Here is a 22,298-nt window from a genome sequence, read left to right as displayed (position 1 = left end):
GAAGAAAAGGGAAATAAAGATCCTGCCCAAAACTAGAGGGGGTGAGGGGAGGAAAGGAGAAAGCCACTACCCAAACACCACCCTGGGCTTATATGAGAGTCAATAGGTTTTCCAGCATTTTGGGGTAAAATTAGGTGCCTTGGCTTATATGCAAGTATATACAGTACTTTTACATGTGCTGGAACATGTCCTGGGATCCAGGGTACTTGAAGGACCACCTTCTAGGGATAGAGCCTCTAAGTGGGGGCTGGGAATCTCCTGAAATGGCGTCTCATCTCCAGACTATAAAGACTGGTTCCCCTGGAAAAACGGATACTCTGTAGGATGAATTTTATGGCATCATCCCCCATTGAGGTCCCTATCTTTCCCAGCGTTTATCCTTCAAACTCTTGGAGTTTCCCGACCCTACTGCCCAGACTCCACTGGTGGCCAGGGTAATCTGGAAATTTTTACTACCTTCTCATATATAAACACAAGGTTAATGATCATACTAGACAGTTTTTTTCCCCCTGCCGTGACAAATTATGGAACATACACCCTAGAGCTAATTGGCTGGTGCGGAGTGTGCTAAATTTTCAATGGCAACTGAAGAGGTATTCGCCCACAACTGTTAATTTACATTTTTTCAGTGTGATTTCAATGTGTAATTATTGCATGCTGGAATTTAAAAATTTAGCTTGTCTTTAAATGTCTGCAATATATCTGGAGCACTTGTGGTAGAGAAAGAGAGAGAGCAGAAAATGTTGGTTTTGTTTGTAGGATCACATCTCAAATTTGGTCTACATGAAACAGTTCACATAGGGCTTGCCTCTGTTAACCAGGTCAGGACACTATCTTGTCAGATCTCGGAAGCTAAGCAGGATTGACCATGGCTAGAGTTTGGCTGGGAGATCTCCAAGGAAAACTGGGGTCATGATGTGGGGGCAGGCAATGGCAAGCTACCTCTGAACATTTCTTGCCTGGCTGCCAGACAATCCTAGGATTTGGCTATACGACATGCATGCCATATGTTAAATAGTTCCTGGCTGGTGACATGATGTCTGGTAGGACTACTTGTTATGGGTGTTTATCACTGCAAAAAACAATATGCACTCTGCAGTATAGTTTTCTGCCATAATGTGCCCCCACTCCCTTCTTTTAAATCTCCGGAGTTTCTCTTAAATCTTCGGAGTGCCATGTGCCACTGCAAAGTATTCCAAGGAAGTTGGAATGCCATTATTTTGGAAGTGGCCAGCAGAACAAAGTTTAAGTCCAGTAGCATCTTTAGGACCAACAAAGGTTGATTCAAGGCTTTTGTGTGCACTCACACTTCTTCAGACATAATTAAATGGGAATTACAAATCCACATACACGGGTAGAGGGCGAGACTTAAATTAGTACACAGCACAATTAAGATGTCTAACAAGCCTTTCAATTTGTTAAACATCTTCATTATGCTCTGTACTAATTTATGTCTCACCTACCTCTATATGTGGATTTTTATTTTCCATTCTGAAGAAGTGTGTGTGCACCTGAAAGGTTACTCCTTGAATAAAACTTCGCTCGTCTTTAATGGTGCCACGGGACTCAAACGTTGTTCTGCTGCTTCAGACCAAAGGCTACCCACCTGACTCTCTCTCTCAGTGGACAACAGAAATTGAAATCCATGCTCTTGAGGCTGTATCCTCAGGTAACAGCATGCTAGCATGCATTTGATAATTCTTCTAAACTAACAAATCTGTCATGTGAAAATACAAGTTGCCCTCTGACAATTATTAATCATCTAGGCCAGACCTAAATTTGTGATCAGTCAGGAGCTCAAAAAAAATTCCTTTAGCTACACTGGGTGAGACATATATAAAGTCTGAAGGTACTGTCACACTGGGTTTTACCTCTAACACATTCTCACTGTGACTACATCATACAATTGATGGACTTCCATGACACCAGTTCTGGCAAGGCTCTTTTGTCCTGAAGGAGAGCAGAACTGATGCTACTTTCTTGACTCTTAAACTCCCAGGCAGAACTGAACACACACATTCATTCTAAACAACCAATATTTTTCTGCCCAATAAGGGTCTAATAGAAAATGCTGATGGATGACGGAACTAATCAGATGTGTCCCAGGATGCCTCTGTGCACACCTTTGTTCCTCCTATTTAATTGTAATTATGAATATTCACTGTGTTACACTTTGGAATGGTTTACCTTCCATTTCAGGCAAAGCTAATTAATTAATGCAAGAATTGAAAAGGTAGTCTTTGAGGTGTTACTGGGCTCTTTTTTCTGCTGCTGCAGACAAACTAGCACGGCTACCCATCTTAATGCAGAGCTCATAGCAAGAGCAAAGGGCTGGTAGCCCAAAGGATGGTTCATGTTTCAGTAGGCTGAGGCATGGTCCAGAAGAGCAGGCAGATGTTTATCCATGCAGCCCTTCTTTCCAGCTGTTCATGGCAGTCTACGGTGTTGTCCCCATGTTTGGTTGCTACAAAAACCCTGTGATATAAAATTAAAGCAAATGGGCCAGGGGTCCTTGCCCATGTCTCCAAGCAGGGCTCAAACTGGTTCCTCCTCCCACATGGACACTGTAGTAGTGCCCGACCTTAAAGGTCACCTCGCCAGCTTCTGTGGCAGAGTGGGGATTTGGGCCATGCTCAGGTCCTAGTCTGTAACCACTACACCACGCTGGCTGCCAAGAGAAATCACACTTGAATGTGTAGCTTGTTACATACACAGCTGAACTCAGTCTTCATTGTTATTTATCTTGGCCAAAGAAACAGAGGCAATCTCTAGGAGTTTTCAAAGCTGGAAGCATTAAAGTTGAAAAATACTGAAAGATACTGTTTGCCTATAACACAGGGGAGTCAGCACCCTCTAGTGAATTTTCAAGCCTTGACTGATATTTGTTTTGTGCATGTCACTGCAGGTTAGGGTTCTTGTGTTATGAGCGCTGTGTCACTTAGAGGGAAAGTGTGAGCACCTTTACTTAAACTGCTGAGAGTTATACTCCTCAAAAGGCATGGGGAAAGTACAGCACACAGGCCAGTCTGAATTCAACAGGATTGACAATGGAATAAATAAAGTAAGCGCAGAATCAGCCCAGATAACTTTTGGGCATTCCAGGTTGAATGTACGGAGTAATCTCCTTGTGGACATCATTATGGAAGCTTGCTGATGGCTATGCAGGATATTTAAATCTGTTCCCTGAGACTGAGGAGCATAGTTTAATAATTTGCACATCTTCAGTTTCCTGTATAAATTTCCTGAAGCCTGAGTTTCTTTCATGCAGGCTATGGAATCTCCTCTGCTGCTGCTCTTGAATGTGCCCACTAGAGCACATGTGTCCCCAGAAGACTAAAATCTTTGTGGCTAGGAGACATCAGCATTCTGTGGGATGGACATCTGCCAGGGCTTCTCACTGATTCTAACTCCCACCCACACACCTTCCCTGCCACTGGTCTTTGTCTTCCCGAGTGCATTGTAAGCAACTAAGCATGGATGATGGGAGGGCTTGCAAGTAGATGAAGAGTGCACAGGCAGGTGTGTGTGTGTGGAATACAGGTGATATGCAGGTAGAGGAAGGGCATGAGGGGGAGCCTAGTGGTGGGCAGACACAGCTGCTGGGCACAGTCAGCCCAGGGCCTCTGAAACTGGCCCAGGAAGGAGCTGCAAGAGAGTCAGAGGGCTGGAACTAGTAAACGCAGTTTTAGGAAAAAGGGCGAGGGAGAGCAAGGCTCAAAATAAACACGAAGCAATGCTCTAATCACATTCTCCCTTTCAAATATTTCTGTTCACTTCTCAGTTTTTTTCCTTGCTCACTTCCCCTCACCCCTCCATTCCTCCTTTGTGGCTAGTGTGACTTGCAGCGTGTGGCAGGAATGCCTGGTGAGAAAGCCAAATGCCGCTCAAAATCCAAACAAAAGTCATGTTTGGAAGAGGGGAGTTTTCTTTGAGGTTCTCCCAACTCCAATTTTACCCTAACCCTTCAGGGAAAGCATTTTCCCTTTGAAGCTGCTGTCTGCCCTGGTGCATCCTGGGATGTGGAAGTCTGGGCTGTGCTGTAGGGCAGTCTGCTTTCTGCGCCGAACCCCTTTCATGAAGTGTGTGTGTGTATGTGTGTGTCGTTGTGTGTGGAGGTGGCGTTCTGAAAGCGAGGTGAGGCTAAGTTCTTGAATGCAGAACGAGAGAACCTGCTGCCTTGGAACGGCTGGCATCTAGACAAAGAGACAATAGAACCAGTAGATGGCAATTAACCCCCGCCGCTTCCAAGTTTAGCAGGAATGTAGATTTATCATATTTCCTTCAAAATGCTGAGATTGTTATGGTTACAGCAGTTTTCCATTGCACTGTTTTCTTGTTGACATGTGCCACAGGCAATACTAAAATGTTTGAAGAGGTTCCCCCCTTCATAAAGATAAAAGATAAATGGTTCTAAATGACTTCTTAAGCTACTGTGTGTCAATTAGGGTAACGGGGGGGGGGGGTGGAATATAACTGGCTGCTTCTGTGCAGGGTTTTGTCTTCCTGTCACGGTGGGAAGCCCCCTCAATAAAAGAGAGTAACAAGGCAATGGCATGCTTAATGTAACACCTCCTTCCCCCACCCCCCAATCCCTGCCCCTCAATCTGCTCTGGAGGAACGATAGATCTCATTATCTCCAAGTTAAATGGCAAACTGCAGAATGGCTGCTGGCGAAACTTCCACCCATATTCTTTTTTCAGAAGGAATGGGATCAAAGAACCCTGCTTTGAAAGTGGCCCACGGCAGCATTCCCTTGCCCTCTCCCATTTTAGCCCTGAAAAAAGATTTCTTCTTATTTTCCTTGCCAAGCTTTTCTGTATTGTTAGAGCACAACTAGGGATGCCAGGCCCCAGGTGGGACTTGGGGGATCCTCCCATTTTCTAGCTCACATCCAGGTGATAGAGATCAGTTCCCCTGAAGAAAATGGCTGCTTTGTAGAGTGGGCTCTGTACTCCATTGAATGGCCCCTCCCTGTCCCAAATCCCACCCACTCCCAGATCCACCCTCAAAGTCTCCCCAGTATTTCCCAGCCCGGAGCTTGCAAACCTAAGCACAATGCAGTATGGAAAGGGGGTGGGTTGCTTGCTTCGGCAGTACGTATGTATACTATATTGGAGGCTGTGGTCACAGGAGTAGCCCACTAAGCATTCTTTCATCTCCACCAGGCACAGCTACTAGCACCCTACCTGTCTTTGGCCCACTTGGCCACAGTGATCCATGGGGCCATTCTGCACAATTTTAATATAGCACTAGTCTTACATTTTGTTTTCACCACTAAAACTACATTCCGCATGACGTCGTGAGCAATCTGCTACAATCCTGCAACACTAGCGCCAAAATCGCTTAGTTGTAGCGATTTCCGGGGAATTGGGAAAAGTGGATTCACCCTCAGAAAATCGCTACACTCTTGCCAACAACCTGCAACACTTGCGAAAAAGACCTGTGTGTTCTCAATGTAGCGGTTGCAACAAAGTCCCTCCCCCTGGCTCTCTCCTCCGAACTTCCGGCAAAGCGATTGCCATTTTTTTTCCCTCGGAGCAAGCAGAAAGCAACAAACCAGCGAGGCTTCATTCACCCAGCGAGGCTTCTCCGGATACAGTCCCTCCACAGAAGTGCTTTAAAGCTCCCCTAAGTCCCCAAGCACAACACAGCCCCCTGTTCGCCAGTTCCCTTAAATTTTGGCCAAAAATCGTGTCCGTGCGGGGGGGAGGGAGTTTTCCACTCGGGGGAGCATGGTAACAATGAATCGCCAGCTCACATGCCAGCTAGATGGGTCTCTACATTGCAAAGAATCAAGGCACATTCATTGAAATGTGTGTGTGTGTGTTTTTTTAAAACTGTGCTTAAAGGGAAAGGGGCTTTTCGGGAGCATGATAACAACCGCCCATTGGCTGTTTCATTTGATTGATGGCCAGGGGCGGGAACAAGCACAGAAAAAAATTGCTCCCTTTCTAGCGATTCCTGCGAGACCGGAAACCTATGGGGAACGAATGAAACGCTACTGGCTTCCACTACAAATGAAGGTATGCGGAACGCCGAGATTCCACTATTTAAAATAGTGTTTCCACTTTGTAAAAGCAATTGGCAACATTGATCCTTGTGCAGGATGGCCCATGGAATTCACCTCCAGACTAGACTTCTGTAACTTGCTCTACGTTGGCCTACCCTTGTCCATGACCCGGAAATTGCAGCTGGTACAAGTTATATCTTGGAGGGCCTATATCCTGTGTTGAGGCAGCTGCATTGGTTGCTGGTTGCAGCCCAGATAAAATTCAAGGTTTTTGTATTAACCTTCAAGGCAATCTGCGGTCAGGGACCTACTTATCTAAGACAGGGGTAGTCAACCTGTGGTCCTCCAGATGTCCATGGACTATAATTCCCACGAGACCCTGCCAGCATTTGCTGGACCACAGGTTGACTACCCCTGATCTAAGAGACCGCTTACTTGCTTATTCCCTCTGAAGATCCCTTTGCTCTGTGGGAACAAACTTACTGGAGATCCCTGGCCTTGAGGGAAGTTCCCCTGGCTTCAATATGGGCCAGGGCTTTTTCAGTCTTGACCCCAACCTGGTGGATTTAGCTGCTGGGAGATCATAGGGCCCTGATGCAACTTTCACAGTTCCGTGGGACCTGTAAGATGGAATTCTTCCACCGAATCTTTGATTTAGGCCATGCTGTTAAGATCTGGGCTCCCCCTGACCAAGTAAGACCAACTCAACTCCCTATAAAACCCTCTGAGGCATTTTGCAGCTTCTGGGAGGGGAGGGTTTTTTTTTTATCTGTCACCAATATATTTTATTTGTTTTATGTGTATTAAGATTTATGCTGGGTCCCTTTTATTGTTCACCACCACAAGCCTATATAGAAGTGGCAGGTTATGCATTAAATCATAAATTTAAAAAATTAAAAATTAAAATTGGATCAATGCAGAGAAGATTAGTGTGGGCCGTGTGCAAGGATGATATGCAACTTTGGAATGTTCCATAATTTTAGTAAAGCAAACTGTTGTCAGTTTTAACAAGATGCTTTGGAACACACCAGCACTCTGATTTTGAAACAGGAGCAGGAAAGGGGAGCTTAAAGTTGCAGGCTTCCTGTGGGATTGCTGTTACATTGGCATGACATTCAGGGGAAAGGCAGCAGTTTGTCATTTAGTTTGTCAGATCCTAAATAAATCTGAGCTGAATCTGCACGAAGCTTTTATTGCAATCCCAGATCGATTATATCCCTCCCATCTGCACTGAAATCAATTTCCATTTTGATTTTGGTCAATGGAAATTTTCCATCTGCAAGCTCCATGTCTCAACCCGCATTGACCCTACCTTTTCACCAGAATATCAGGGAGCACTTATTTTCTGGGATATCCGACTAAAGCACTCTGGAAGCCCAATAGATGAAAGTGTAGATGTCAATGGTTTTGGATTAACCAGCACTCCCCCCCCCCCACTTTTTTACAATGCTGTAAATGTGTTTACAAATTGACGTAGCATGGTTGTCTCTTGCTGATTGGTCGAGTCGCGGACTCAAAAAGAAAAGGCTATCCTTTGGATCCTTTGCTTGGGATTGTTGAGAGACTGATATCATTCCATTATTTGCCGTTTTATGCTACTCCCCACTCTCTGCTCACTAATCCGAACCTACATTTTACGGAGCCTTTTCTTTCTTTTAAAAAAAAATATTTAAGGGGCCTGATGCATAATATATTCTTTGTCTAAATGGAAACTCTGTTTTCTGGTCACTTCTTCTCTGAGCTCCAGGTCAGTGGCACTTGCAACCCCTCCCCCCTTTGGCCTCCGCCATGCATTTCAAAGGCTCACTTTGCACGGGGGAGGGAGGGAGGGGTGGTGGGGCCCATAAGTGCAAGGTTGCTTTAAAGTGGTGGGGTGGGCACTAAATTTCCTGGCAACCCACCACAAACTGGAGGAGGGGTGGTGTGATCGAGAAGCACTAAGGAGGGAGCCCACTCAGATGCATATGGTGAAAGTGACTGAAGGCTGTTTCAGTTCGGGGAAACTGTTTGTTGCAGATCACTTACTATGTCCGGGCCCAAATCGAACGGAGATCGGTAAGAATGAATGCGGGAAAAATCAATGCAGAATAGGCTCAGTACTAGAAGAGCTATAAAGATTTCCCTTTGTTCATACTCCACAGCTGTGGATCATGAACTTTATGAAGTGGAATCCTTTTCTAAATTTACACTCCTTTTCAGCAGCATCCGGCCAGATGGTTCTACACCCCAACATAGACAGCTTATATTTAACTTGAGTTCCACCCCCCCCCCCCAATTTTATATAGACTGTATTCCATAGCTGTTCACACATCAAGCCCCAGTTTGTCCACAAGCTTTTTCTTCCAGTTTTCTCGATTTCACCTCTTTCCTCCTGGCCTGAGAACTCCCCTATAATAGTCATGATTATGTTCTGAGCCATAGTTTGAGCACCGCTGGTCTGCAGTACATTTGGAGAGCTTTGGAATTTGTGCAGACTAATGCCTAACAGGAAAGAGTGCAGAACTCAGTGAGCAAGCACATTAAACTAAAGGATGTCTAGACTGCATACCATAGGATGGGGCTTGTGCTGGTGTTGATAGAAGTGATGAAGTTAGTGATGCTAGCTGTTAAGTTGTGTGACTGCTACTGCATGCCGGATGTGAGATACTGCAAATTCTGAGGGACTACATGACAACACTGCCGCCATTCAGTACTAGACATCTGCAATCCAGAGGGCCTTTTCGCACAGGGATCTTTGTTGCAAATTGTTTGCGGAATGAAAAATCGCCATTTAAAATAGTGGAATTCGTCGTTATGCATACCTGCATTTGTAGTGGAATCAGTTGCGTTTTTTAGCGTTTCCCACAGGCTTCCGGTCTCGGCAGAAATCGCTAGAAAGGAAGCGCTATTGCCAAGCTCGTCCCGCCCCTGGCCGTCAAGCAGCCAATGGGCAGCCGTTAGCATGCTCCCAAACAGCCCCTTTCCCTTTAAGAAAGGTTTTTAAAAAAAAAAAAACGACCCATAGCAATGAATCTAGGTAGATTCGTTGCTACGGAGAGACCCATCCAGCTGCCTAATGTGAGCTGTCGTTTGATTGTATGATCATTTGCACGCTGCCTCGAGTGATAAAAAAAAAAATCCCCCCCCCCTCTCACGGGCACGATTTTCGGCTGAATTTATTTGTAAAAAATAAAGGGACTTTATTTCAGCAAACGGGCTTTTCAGTTGTTTGTGCTTAGTGACTAAAGGTGAAGGACTGAAGCCAGGGAAGCCTCTAAACAGAAAGAGGCTCGCCGGTGCGTTTATCCCCGCTCGCTCGGAGAAAAAAAAATGGCGATCGCTTCGCCGGAAGTTTGGAGGAGAGAGCCAGGGGGAGGGACTTTGAAGAACCAGCAACAATGGTAACGCACAGATCTTTAGCGCTACTGTTGCAGATTGGTTGCAGGAGTGTATCGCTATCCGGAGGGTGAATCCACTTTTCTGGATTCCCCTGAAAGCGCCACAACGAAGCGCTTTTTGCTGATTGGTTTCAGGATTGTTGCAGATTGTCTACGACGTCGTGGGTTATGTCAAATTAGTAGCGTTTCCAAATAGCAACCATTCTGCTACTTTGAAGCCGTGCGAAATGGCCCAGAGAATTTTCACAATCAGATAAATGCCACCAAGTAGGGAATGGGAGTAATGGGGATTCCTTTCAGCTCAGCTCTAGGTTGGATATAACAGACTGATTTTTGAGGCCGGTCTTCTCTGCAATTTCTTAGCTTCCAGAATCATGGCATGATGTGATCTTCATATAAAGAAAAAAAGAAATTGGCATGCCTGGGGGCAACCATTCCTTGTGAAATAATTTCTAATTAGTTTACAGAGGTTTTTAATTAAAAAAATAGGCTAATCTGTTTTTGAAGATTACATTGTTGTATGAAATACACAGCTGTGCAATGTTCAGTTTATTTTGGAATATTCAGTTGGTTTGGTCAGATTCCTAGCTGATAAGCCGGTTTTGTCACCCATTCAGGGATAACATGCCTCTGGTATTTTTTTTATGAAGAGTATCTATTATTCATTGATTGTAATCCCTTATTTAACTCATATGAACATATCTCTGTGTGCATCGGGAGATAATTAGTCTCCTAAGCAATGAGTCATCTCGTCTCTGCGTAGGGTTTGTTTAATACGGTCATTTTGACATTTCAGTCCTTTTTAGTGACAAGGAAGTTGCTCCTGTTATGGAGACCAAGTCGTGATGACAAAGTGCTCAGAGTGCTTGGAAGAGATGTGCTGTGGTAGGAGCACATATTTCTGATAGCTCACAACTTCAGTGGCATGGATAAGATGCTAAAGCTACACTACTGCTTATGAACCCAAGCCAGAGGTATTGTGTGCTAGTAGTGTATGGGGAAGGGACTGCTTTGTTTTGCTTAGGTAAAGATAAAGGTATCCCTTGTGCAAGCACCGAGTCATGTCTGACCCTTGGGGTGATGCCCTCTAGCGTTTTCATGGCAGACTCAATATGGGGTGGTTTGCCATTCCCTTCCCCAGTCATTACCATTTACCCCCCAGCAAGCTGAGTACTCATTTTACCTACCTCGGAAGGATGGAAGGCTGAATCAACCTTGAGCCGGCTGCTGAGATCGAACTCCCAGCCTCATGGTCAGAGCTTCAGACAGCATATATGCTGCCTTACCACTCTATGGTAAACGTGGCTGCTGAAGTGCTTTGGTCCACATTTAGCTAGTGCTACAGACAGGAGAGCATTGGCACTTACAAAAGACAAGTGAAATGCAAGAGTTTAACAGAACAAGGGTGAATGCATTGTGGTACATAAACGAAACTTTTAATGGATTTATGCATAATGCATAATGCAAAAGAGCCTATCCCTAGATCAGAGTTGGAAGGCATAAAAATCAGTGAATGATTCAGAAGCTGCATAGATGTGCTGAGTATGTACAGATATTAGAACTTCACTATTCTGAACTGATTTTTTTATCAGGAGAGCATTGTTACAGTGACGTCCAGAGTGGATTTAAAAAGGTGCAAATCTGTTTAGGATTTCATGATTATACTGCTTTTAAAAGAAAAGAGCTATGATATCCACCAAGAATGAAGTTGGTCAACTAAAGGGGGCTTTGACATCTAAAGACAATGGAGTTCTGGATCTGGGGTTGCTAATTCTGAGCTGGGTAATTCCTGGATATTTTGGCAAAGAGAAGGACCTTAGTGGGGTATAGTGCCAGAGTCCAACCTCCAAAGCAGCCATTTTTTTCCAGGGGAACTCATCTCTGTCATCTGAAGATCAATTGTAATAACAGGAGATCTTTGATCCCTAATTGGAGGTTGGCAAGTGGGAGGGCCTTTATTTATATGGGTTCTTTTCACCCAGTTTTTGCATACAACTGCCATTAAGAATTCACAGACTCTAAAGTGCTACTGATACGAATTGAGTGCTTTATTGGAAGACCTGACTGCATGATAAATTACAAAAACACACTGCCAACTGCCAACTGACTCAGATGCATGATATAGGAATATATATGAAAATGGTATGGATACAAAACCTTTAGAAAGATGCAAATGGTTACAGAAACATTATAAATAGGCAGTGCTGGAGCATGAGAAAATAAAATAAAATTCTAACTCAGGCTGACCTACATTTTCTCAACTTTTTTACCACTGAGAAACCCCTGAAACATTATTCAGGCTTCAAGAAACCCCAGAAGTGGCACCCCAGAAGTGTAGAATATGGTTGGGAAGCAAAGCCACCTAGGGCCCCTCCACTTCCTACCCCCTCCAGGCCCATCATTGGCCATTTGGGGGGGCGGAGTTGACATGACCATATATGGTTGTATTGCCCACTAAACGTTTAATAGATTTTTAAAAATGTATTAAAAATTAACTCCCACCCATTCAGGAAACAAGTCCAGGGCTGTCAAGAAACTTCAGGGTTTCATAAAACCCTGGTTGAGAGAACCTGCACTAGGTAGCCTTCTCAAAACTCAACATCATCTGACTACTTCCCACACTGAAAGACTTAAATGAAAGCTGCTGTTACCGAAAGAAAGGCTACTTTCAGACCAGATTTTTTTCCCCCCTGACCCGTTTCTATATTCCCCTTGGGCAGGGTCTCACATAGGCCCATTATGCACGGCCACCGAAACGGCGATTTCGGGTCACATGGAATACGCGGAGGGGGAAGACGCGACGCATACCGGTTATGTACGTTGCGGGGCGCAATGGCGGCAAAACCCAGAGTAACCGATTATGCACGCGGCGATCCGGGCGCCGCTTCTGGTTGCGCCCCGGTCACCCGGAAGCTGCGCTTTCTTCTGTGTTTCACTGACGCGGCTTTTTCGGCGGCATGCACCGAAGCTGCGGCCGGTTGCAGCCGCCTCCATGCGTTATCGGTGATTTTAGCCGCCGCCATTCCACCCCGAATGTGCGCTAAAACCCCCGTGCATAATGGGTCATACAGGTAACTTCTTTCTTTTATCTCAAAATAATATGATGTTCAGAGATCTTATTGATCTTGAGACAAATCTTGTTTATCAAAGTTGCAGCTGTTGGTCAGGTGTGTGTTTGGCAGACTTCATGCTTGGCCAGAAAGCAGCAATATAATCTGGGGCTTTCCAGTGATCGGTTTCAGGCTGGGTTCATGGAAAAGTGCTTGTGAATAACAAGATTGTGCATCCTAACCCCGAGGGGATTCTCATGTTTGGATCCCAGTGCTTGGAGGATCTGGTTCTCATTGCATCTCAACAGCTGCTTATCTTACCTTCGCTGGCACTGTTAATATTCCAGTTGATGCACCAGTTTCTGAGCGCCTTCAGCCATGGAAACAATCACAGAAAATAAGATTTTTAAAAATTCAGCAATCCATGCTTCTCATCCCATAACATCATAACAAACTACAGAGTAGATCTTAGGTCCATTTTGGAATAAGTACACTTGGAACTGACAAGCTGTTCATATTCCTTTCCTTGCTTACCATAAAACTAGGGGCTGCGTTGCAGAGATGCCTGGTTCTTGGAATCGTAAAAGAGTGACCTCTAGTGTTGCAAGATAGCATGATATAACAGCAATAGGCAATGTTTGCAACTGTATCAGAGAGTCAGCTGCCAGATCCTTAGGAAATCATTTCAGTGCTTTGTGAAAAGGCTTCTGTGCTGATGCTGATGCTCCTCAAACCTTTCCGATTTTTCAACATTGCTTCAGCCTTACAAACTCCAAGAGGACTGTGGTGGTTGAGATACAAGTGGAACAAACTTAAGGCAAGGTGAAGGGTATAAATAAATGACCTTACGCAATCAGGAACTCTGACTTGAGGAGTTGCTCGATAACACTTTAAGGCTAGTCTACATAAAGGTTACACAGTAAAACTATTCCTGGACTGCATGACTTTGGAAATATATATATGGGGAAGAAGTTTGGATTCTCCCTCGTCAAAACTCCCTGGGCAATCAAAAGTGTCATGAGATAAGGTGATGACCAACAGAAGGTTCTATAAGTCCTTGGAAGACAGGTTGTTCATTGACTATGAGCTGTGATGGCTCTTTGTTGAAAGGCAGGAAAACAATAGGATTGGACTTTGGACTTCATGTGCTGCTTGTGGGCTTCCTTAGGACATCTGGCTTGTTAGATTCTGGACTCTGCGGACATTTCATCTAATCCAACAAGGCGTTCTTCCCATGAAGAAGAGATGGCTTTTACACCTTGCTTTTCTCTACTCCAAGAAGTCTCAAAGTGCCTTACATTCTCCTTCCCTTCTGCTTTCCACAACAGGCACTTTTTGAGGTAGTTGGAGCTGAGAGAGTTCTGAAAATACTGTGACTGGCCCAAGGCCACCCAAGCAGGCTTCATGTGGAGGCATGGGGAATCAAACCCATTTCTCCAGGTTAGAGTCCATCACTCTTAACCAACATACAACTTTTATTCTTCTCTGAATTCCTAACAGGCATAGGGAACTTGTATCAGAAAGCTTGCAAATGTAATGTGGGAAAAAGAGCATATAGGGGAACGGGCTGTTTTAAAGTGGTGGAAGGGTCAGCTAGAGGGACTTACAAAGGACCTGAACACTCTTTCCCCATAGTTTCCTCCTTTACTCTTTGTTTGATACTGGACTGGATTGAAAGCCTCAGAAGTGGAAGTCAGGTAAAAAAGAAATGCTTTATCTGCATGGAGATTTCCCATTGCATGCATAAAATGTTCTCCTGGTTATAGAAAAGCACTGAGAAACCTTTGCACGGGTACATCATGGCTGTTGGATCTCTGCCACTACTCTCATATTTTTAAGTTTTTCTCCCTCTGCCTGGAGGCATTTCCTTTTATAAAAAACAAACCCTGCAATTCTTAAGATTCCATATTTGCCCACAGGAGAATTATTCTACAGCAAGAATCTATATTAGATAAAGGTCCTGATTGGTAATTTACTTGGCATAATGGTTGATCTGGCAACCAGTTGTTAGCTGACATGTGTGATGTATTGGGGAAATCCGAAAAAAAGAATAAAAAAGAAGTGTTGGTGGGGAGGATTGCGTGTAAGGCCTCTATTTATGTAATGAAACCAACAGCGTGTTGTAGTAGAACATAGTCGTAATTAGGCTGGTTCTTTAATCTTTCTTCCTTGGAAGTTCAAAAACCTTTCTGTAGTCTTTATTAAAATGAATGTATAAAGCTGTCGGCGGCCATGTGCACACCTTGCACGTTTTGCGCTTTTACCAACAGAATGTTCTTTTTAAAAACACATTGCTGATCATATTTCTTTCTTTTGGACGTTGGAGAAGTGTTGTTAGTTTCTTAATCCGCGGTTCCATTTGCAACGTTCTGAAGCTTCAAGACACGTCTTATTCAGCCCAGTTCATTTGGGAGGCAGACTCTATTGTTTTCATATTGATTTGTCTTCGGTTGAAATTTAGTATTTGACTACCTGTCAGATTATTCTCTGTAATGCTTCTGGGTTCCAAAGTAGACACCAGAAGAACGAGGAGTAGTTCAAACAGTTTTAATCTAAGGAGCAACTCCCAACAGGGTTACGCAAGCACTCTCCACTAGCTGTACTGCCTACTTGAACATGTGACCTTAGGTAAGGTCTTCAAATTAACACACTAGACTAATACAAGGGAACAGCTTGAAATTATAAGTTCTGTCACTCCCCCCCCCTACCATTCTCTTTATTCTGTTTTTTGGCAACGGTTCAGTATCTTGAGGGGTGGAATTTTAGAAAACAGTGCACAGTTCTGCAGAGCGTTACTATATCCATCTTGTTAATATTGCTAAAATTAATTTTATCTTCCTATGCTGCCAAGTTGTTGACTTACTTTTTCCTGCTGTGCTTTCCTGTTCAGTTTGGCAGTTCCACTGCATGTAACAGTAATGTGATATGTGCTCTTTCTATTTTGTGTGAATGTATGTTTTCCAGCTTTGGTACCTGTGAGCCGACACTAGATTTTTCAGTGTACATTTGTATGTGTTGAAGCTTGAAAATACATGCATTGCCTTATTTATTTGCATACTAGGAGGACTGATCTCCCAGAATTACAACTGTTCTCCAGACAACAGAGATAATTTCCGCTGAGAAAAAAAAGGTCGCTGTGGAGGATGGACTCTAAGGAATCATCTCTCTGCTAAGATTCCTTTCCTCTCCAAACCCTTTCTTCCCCCATACCAATAACTTTCCAACCAAGATCTAGCAACCCTTTTATTCTGACATTATCTGCCAAACTGACCAAAAAGGCCTACAAATTCCTTCTTTTTCTTCCCATTTATAAAAACAAACCCTGCAATTCTTGAGATTTCCTTGGTCTTGTTTCCTAGCTTCATGTTCTCTGCTCCATCCTTAACTGTACTTCTTGCTTGGTCTTCTATACCTAGAGATGCCAGCCTCCAAGTAGGGCCGGGAGCTGGCATCTCTAGGTTCATCTCCAGGCAACAGTTTTCCTGGAGAAAATGCTATCTTAGAAGGTGGACTGTATGGCATTTATAGCACATTGAAGTTCTTCCCCTCCATAAATCTTGCCCTCTTCAGGCTCCACCCCCAAATCTCCAGGTTTTTCCCAACCCAGAGCTAGCAGCCTTATCTAGACCACATATTTCTCTTCCATTACACTTCTTCATGGCTTTCTGTTTCCCGATTAGATGTAGTTCAAGTTATAATTTTTTTTTGTTTTTAGCTTTTGGCTCCTTTTAATCTTATCTCTCTGGTTGCTTTCTCACCCCCACTGTTCTCACCAGTATTTTTGTTGGCTAATCTTGCAGCTAATGATGAGTGGATTTCCTCAGTTCTCTTCCTTTATTATTTCAGAAGTTCTATCTGGGCTGTGTTCAGTTCCTCTTCACTTTAGGTTTTAAAAAGAAGAATTTATTTCAATCTGGAATTTGATCATGCACAATTTTTCTTCACATTTCATTGTCACCTCTCTTCCTCCAATGCAACTATCACCACCCAATGTCCCAAACATCCAATCTTGATGTTGTGCTTATGTCTTTATGTATTAGCAGAGTAATGAACACAACAATGGTGCACAATCTATTTAAAGACTAAATAAAGATGTATTTAGGAAAGAAGAGAGACAGAAATAGGTTCGTAACTATGTCTCTAGCAGAGAGGGTAAGACTGAGTGTGGCACTTCCATGAAGATGGGGGAAATTGCTCTAAGAGTGGCAATATGGAGACCAACAAGAAATGACAACAGGAAAGGTGCTGATTTCACTAGCATATCTAATTGTCTTCTCTTTGGTCTGCAGGCCAAAGCGCCCAACCCTAATCCCTGTTCAGTCTGAGGGAAATTGTTTAAGTGGTTAAGAAGGAAAACTGGAACAAATTTGAATGTTTCTCTTCACCAGTTTTAGTTTCTATGACTGCCAAAAAGTCTCCCTCCTAAAGTTTTAAAGAACTGTCTGAATAATAGGTACTTGTTTGTGACAAATTAGATGATGTTTATACCTCTTTCCTATTACCTGTTCACCTCATAAATTCTATATCTGATTCCTTCCTGACCATTCCAACTCAAAGTTAAATAAAACATTGATGTCATCACACCAGTAATATACAGGCAACGTTCTGGTATTTGAGCAAAAGCTCTATGATAGAAACCATAGAGTTTTTACCCAAATGTGGTGATATCACAGTATAATATGTCACTTCATATGTGACACCAGTGGTGAGGCCTGGCCCTTTCTCTCTCTTAGTAAGTCCATCCCCATCTCCTGTTCAGTTGCCATGAGGGACGTGGCAACTGTACAACCATGCTACTAAAGATACATAAAAGGGAGAAATTACTATTTGGCAGCACCAATATCCTCCTTATTTTTTTTTAATCTATCACCACCATTCTTCAGCAAGGGATCTTTTCATACCATCTGTGTCCTTTTTTATTGCAAACTGATAGTCCCACATTTATAAATCTACTTCTAACCATTGCAACTGATTTCATGTAGTGTTTTTGCCAGTGAACTGTGTCCATAGGATTATCCTCTAACATTTTATGAGAACATAACAGTACAGCGTGAATCAGTGGTACACTGTCCAATAACTTCTATACAGCTTGTATTGTGACATTACCTCTGTGGTCAAAACCATTGCAGTTATACCCAGGCACATGTTTTTTTTAATTTTGATTTATTATTATATTTATAGACTGCCACTCTCGGCCCAGCCATCTCATGACGGTTTACATAAAAACATAGGGCCATTTCGCACGGCTTCAAAATAGCACAATGGTTGCTAATTGAAAACGCTACTAATTTGGAATAACCCACGACGTCGTAGACAATCTGCAACACTCCTGAAACCGACCCGCAAAAAGCGCTTCGTTGTAGCGCTTTCAGGGGAATCCCAAAAAGTGGATTCACCCTCCGGAAAGCGATACACTCCTGCAACCAATCTGCAACAATAGCGATAAAGACCTGTGCGTTAACATTGTTGCGGTTTCTTCAAAGTCCCTCCTCCTGAGCCTGTCCTCCAAACTTCCGGCGAAGCGATCGCCATTTTTTTTTCCCCGAGCGAGTGGAGATCAACGCACCGGCGAGCCTCCGTTTAGCCAGTGAGGCTTCCCAGGCTGCAGTCCCTCCTCAGAGCTGTTTACAGTCACTAAGCACAAGAAGCCCGCAGAAGCCCGTTTGCTGATGTATTTTCCCTTATTTTTCACACTGTTTCGGCTGAAAATCGCGCCCGTGAGGGGGGGGGAGGGGGGATTTTTTTTTCCCACTCGGAGGCAGCGTGGCCACGATCAAATGACAGCTCAAACAGAGGCTTCCCCGGCTTCAGTCCCTCCCCTTCAGTCACTAAGCACACACATTTCACACATTCCATTCAGCCGAAAATCGGGCCCGTGAGAGGGGGGGGGATTTTTTTTTTTCACTCGGAGGCAGCGTGTTAACGATCAAACGATCAAACGACAGCTCAAACACCCCAGGCAGCTGGATGGGTCTCTCCGTTGCAACGAATCATCACAGATTCGTTACAATGGGTGTGTGTTTTTTTTTTAAAAAAAAACCTTCCTTAAAGGGAAAGGGGCTGTTTGGGAGCATGCTAACGGCTGCCCATTGGCTGCTTGATGGCCAGGGGCGGGACGAGCTTGGCAATAGCGCTTCCTTTCTAACGATTTCTGCCGAGACCGGAAGCCTGTGGGAAACACTAAAAAACGCAACTGATTCCACTACAAAGCCAGGTATGCATAACGACGAATTCCACTATTTTAAATGGCGATTTTTCATTCAGTGACCAATTTGCAACAAAGATCCCCGTGCGAAAAGGCCCATACAATTAGCAAACCCCCCCCCCCAATACAACCAATGGCAGCAACAATCAGCAATCTAAATTTCCCATGCAAATCCCCAACCCTTCTACTAGCAGTCGCTATGGTCCTAATAGATGACACAGGTGATGTTTAGCCTGGGGGGGGGGGGAGCTACAGACTCCAAAAGGCTCCAAAAGAGCCTTACTACCCAGTCCTCAACCAAGCACCTGGCAGGATCCCAGAACAACCAGCAGATTCATAGCTGCAGCCTAGAGGACCCTGCGGGGGGCATGATAAGCGGTGCCTCAGATAGGGAGGACCCAGACTGCATATAGCCTTAAAGGTTAGAACCAAAACCTTGAACTTGATCCAGGAGCTAACCGGCAACCAATAGAGTTGCTGCAGCATAGGCTGGACACGGACTCTCCAAGATGACCTAGTGAGGACCCTTACATCTGCATTGTGTACCAGCTGCAATTTCCGGGTCAGAGACAAGGGAAGGTCCACATAGAGTGAGTTCACAGCATCATGGATACAATAATATATTCCCAAACAATCATCCATTGATTCAGTCTATTGAGTTGGCATCACCGGAGGGTTTACTTAACTGCTATGCTGACGAAGTCAAAAAATAGAACAGGAGAACAAAAAGAGCAGCACTTGTAGTATTCTGTATGCCTAAGGGGACAGTCTCTTAAAATACTTCTGATACCAAGCCAACTTGCACAGAGAAATTGGCCAAAGCTATAAACTAGTTAACTAAATATATCTTTGGTGATGGTGATGGCGATGGTTTCAATGGAAAAGAGGTCTCATCCAGAAAAAAAGAGAGAAATAAATAGATTCATTATGAAACATGGTGTTACACATGCTAGTACTTGAAACAAATTATTCAAATATGTATACTTATTAATACCCTTTTTACTGGAACAAAGAGTCAAAGGGTTGGATCTTTGGACTCCTTTCTGCTAAGCAAGGAGTCTTTACAGGAAGAAGGGTGTGTTTTTTTTCTCATTCAGAGCAAGATTCCTTACTTACCCAAAGAGAATCATAGGATCCAATCCATTGACCATAAGCAATGAAGATCAAGAGGACATTTAGAAAGTGAGACTGAATGAAGCCTGTGAAATATTTGCATCCTTGATGAAAATGTGGAGTGGCAGATGGATGTTTTGGGCTGGCTAAAAATGACATGTCTGTCCCCAAACAAAAGCACTCAGACACCAGGTTGTATTCCTTTACTCTCTGTTAAGTAATCTTGATGATTTGTTCAGTGTTCATATTTATAAATTCAGAGATGGTTTGGGAGCTGAAGGCCATCCATTCTTTCTAGTGGCCTATCATCCCCTTTGTCATCTGAACCAGGCTGATGTCCTGATTATCTTTGGACAGACATTCCTGGTCTTTTGGATTTCTCACGCTTCTTGTCCTCACCAGTTTGTTTCACTAATATGGGGGTGGGTAGAGGGGGTAGTCACTTGCATGTTGTCTATCTCAGAGGTGTTGAATTCATTTGAATCTGACATAAATGTCATTTTGTAGGGCAGGACCATGTGTGCCATAAAATGTAAAGCCCACTATGGGAGATAAAAACTTTATAAAAGTCAAAGGCAGACCTAATTAGCAATATTAGTTTTTATTCAACATGCTTAAAACATTAAAACTCTTCCAGTGTTTCCTTAAAATATCTCCCTGATCTCCACCTCCCTACTTCTGTCTACCATGGCTCATTAGCACTGGGACAGAATACAGGAACATAATGCAGAGCCTCTGCCATTGACCAATAAATGCAGGGGCTAGAATCATAGAATCATAGAGTTGGAAGGGGCCATACAGGCCATCTAGTCCAACCCCCTGCTCTACGCAGGATCAGCCCTAAGCATCTTAAAGCATCCAAGAAAAGTGTGTATCCAAACTTTGCTTGAAGACTGCCAGTGAGGGGGAGCTCACCACCTCCTTAGGCAGCCTATTCCATTGCTGAACTACTCTGACCGTGAAATTTTTTTCCTGATATCTAGCCGTTAGTGACCTGGATAAGGAACAGGACAGTTTCAGCCTGTGGGTTTGATACAATTGGTCAATCTTTTAATTGGTAAGGATGCTCAGAACTTTGTACAGAAATTGGGTTGGATCCAGCCAGCTTTTCCATTGGTGAAAAAGGAAGAAGCACAACCTCCAAAGGAATGTTACTGGGCAAGGAAGAAGGGGAAAACTGGCCTTTGTATTTTGCTTGCTAAAATCTTTGCTCCGTTTTCAAGATCTCAGATGGTTCTGCTGAACAAAAACATTCAGATTTTCCTTGCCATTTCACTCTGAACAAAATTCAGGAGGGATTCTTGTCCTGCTCGAGTCTGCTTCTAGACTGCCAGTGGGTCACCTGAAATGCTGATAAGACAGGAGACAGACACAGCACAACAACGTAAATACTACTTCCACGGGTTCCAGAAGAGATCTGTGTCCTTCAATCGGAATTCTTTTTGCTTCCCTCCAAATTGTTCAGATGTCTAACAGGGATCTTCATACTAGCCTCAACATTTTGTTTTAAGTGCAATTCAGTTGCAGATACATCTTGTCCTTTGGGCATGAGATTCTCCATTAAGTAAGCATGGAAGGCTACAGTGCATTGTAAGACTGAAGTGATGCAAGTTGTTTTCTGGGAACGCATTATAGGAATGCCAGGCCCACCCACTGCACTATTGGAATTTCTAAAACTATAGTAAGGTCAGTTCCTAGAGTGTGTGTGCATGTGTGTGTGTGTGTGTGGGGGGGTGTCATGTAACTTTTCAGAATTCCCCTTCCCTCAGTGGATACTTGGGAGCCCTAAGAAGCAATTATCCAATACAGAATCGAGGGCTGATGAAGAAGGAACTTCTGCAACTTTAATGTCTTCCCATGACAAAGGAAGGTTGCTAGTGTGGCTTTACCTGCCCATATGCTTCAGAGAGAACAAGAGCTCTTGCAAACTTTTGAGGCTATTCAGCTATTAAAGGTGCAGGGTTTTCTTCAAGGACTAGCACTGGCCAGTCTACCACAACTCCCTTCCCAAACCTACCTATTCTCCTTCTAGACCACCATTGTGGGGCATGTGACATCAAAAAACCCCTACAAGGGCTGAATTCTCAGAAGGACACATATGGGCTGTAACAGAAATGGACAGAGATTACACTGGAAGTCCTTTTCCCCAAAGAGCAATTTAAATCAAACTCCAAAAACCTTAAAAAAAAAGAGGAATCAGTGGGTCTGTCTATACAAATGAGTTTCAGAAAAAGAAATTCCACTTTTCATAACAGCACTTTTGGAGATGATTAATGAAATGCTTTGAACTGATGTAAAAAGTTAATCTCATCTCGCTAATAGTTCTCAATGGAGCATCCTAAGTGGATGAGGCAGATGGCAAGAACACAGATTTTTCATATTACCTTTATTTGTTGTTTTCACTGTATGTAATAGTAAAGTGAATGATCTCACTGCCAATCATAAAAGCAATAAAACTGGGCCACCCGCAGACAAGATATGATCCTCTACATACTCAGTGAACACTCAGGCAGATATACCTGTCTAAATTAACTGAAGGAATA

At 43.6% G+C, this 22,298-nt stretch overlaps 1 long non-coding RNA gene and 1 pseudogene across 2 annotated transcripts in view; both read left to right on the top strand.

The window, feature by feature from the left end:
* The window catches only part of LOC143841270 (uncharacterized), a 621,460-nt gene that overhangs the window by 492,995 nt on the left and 106,167 nt on the right, over window positions 1-22,298 (top strand). The gene's annotated exons all lie outside the window — the stretch shown is intronic.
* On the top strand, window positions 6,893-6,991 carry LOC143842514 (U6 spliceosomal RNA; annotated as a pseudogene).

Source organism: Paroedura picta, chromosome 7 (assembly GCF_049243985.1).
Source record: "Paroedura picta isolate Pp20150507F chromosome 7, Ppicta_v3.0, whole genome shotgun sequence".
Lineage (NCBI taxonomy): Eukaryota > Metazoa > Chordata > Lepidosauria > Squamata > Gekkonidae > Paroedura > Paroedura picta.
The sequence above is the reverse complement of the archived record's forward strand: the minus strand, read 5'-3'. Positions and strand labels throughout refer to the sequence as shown.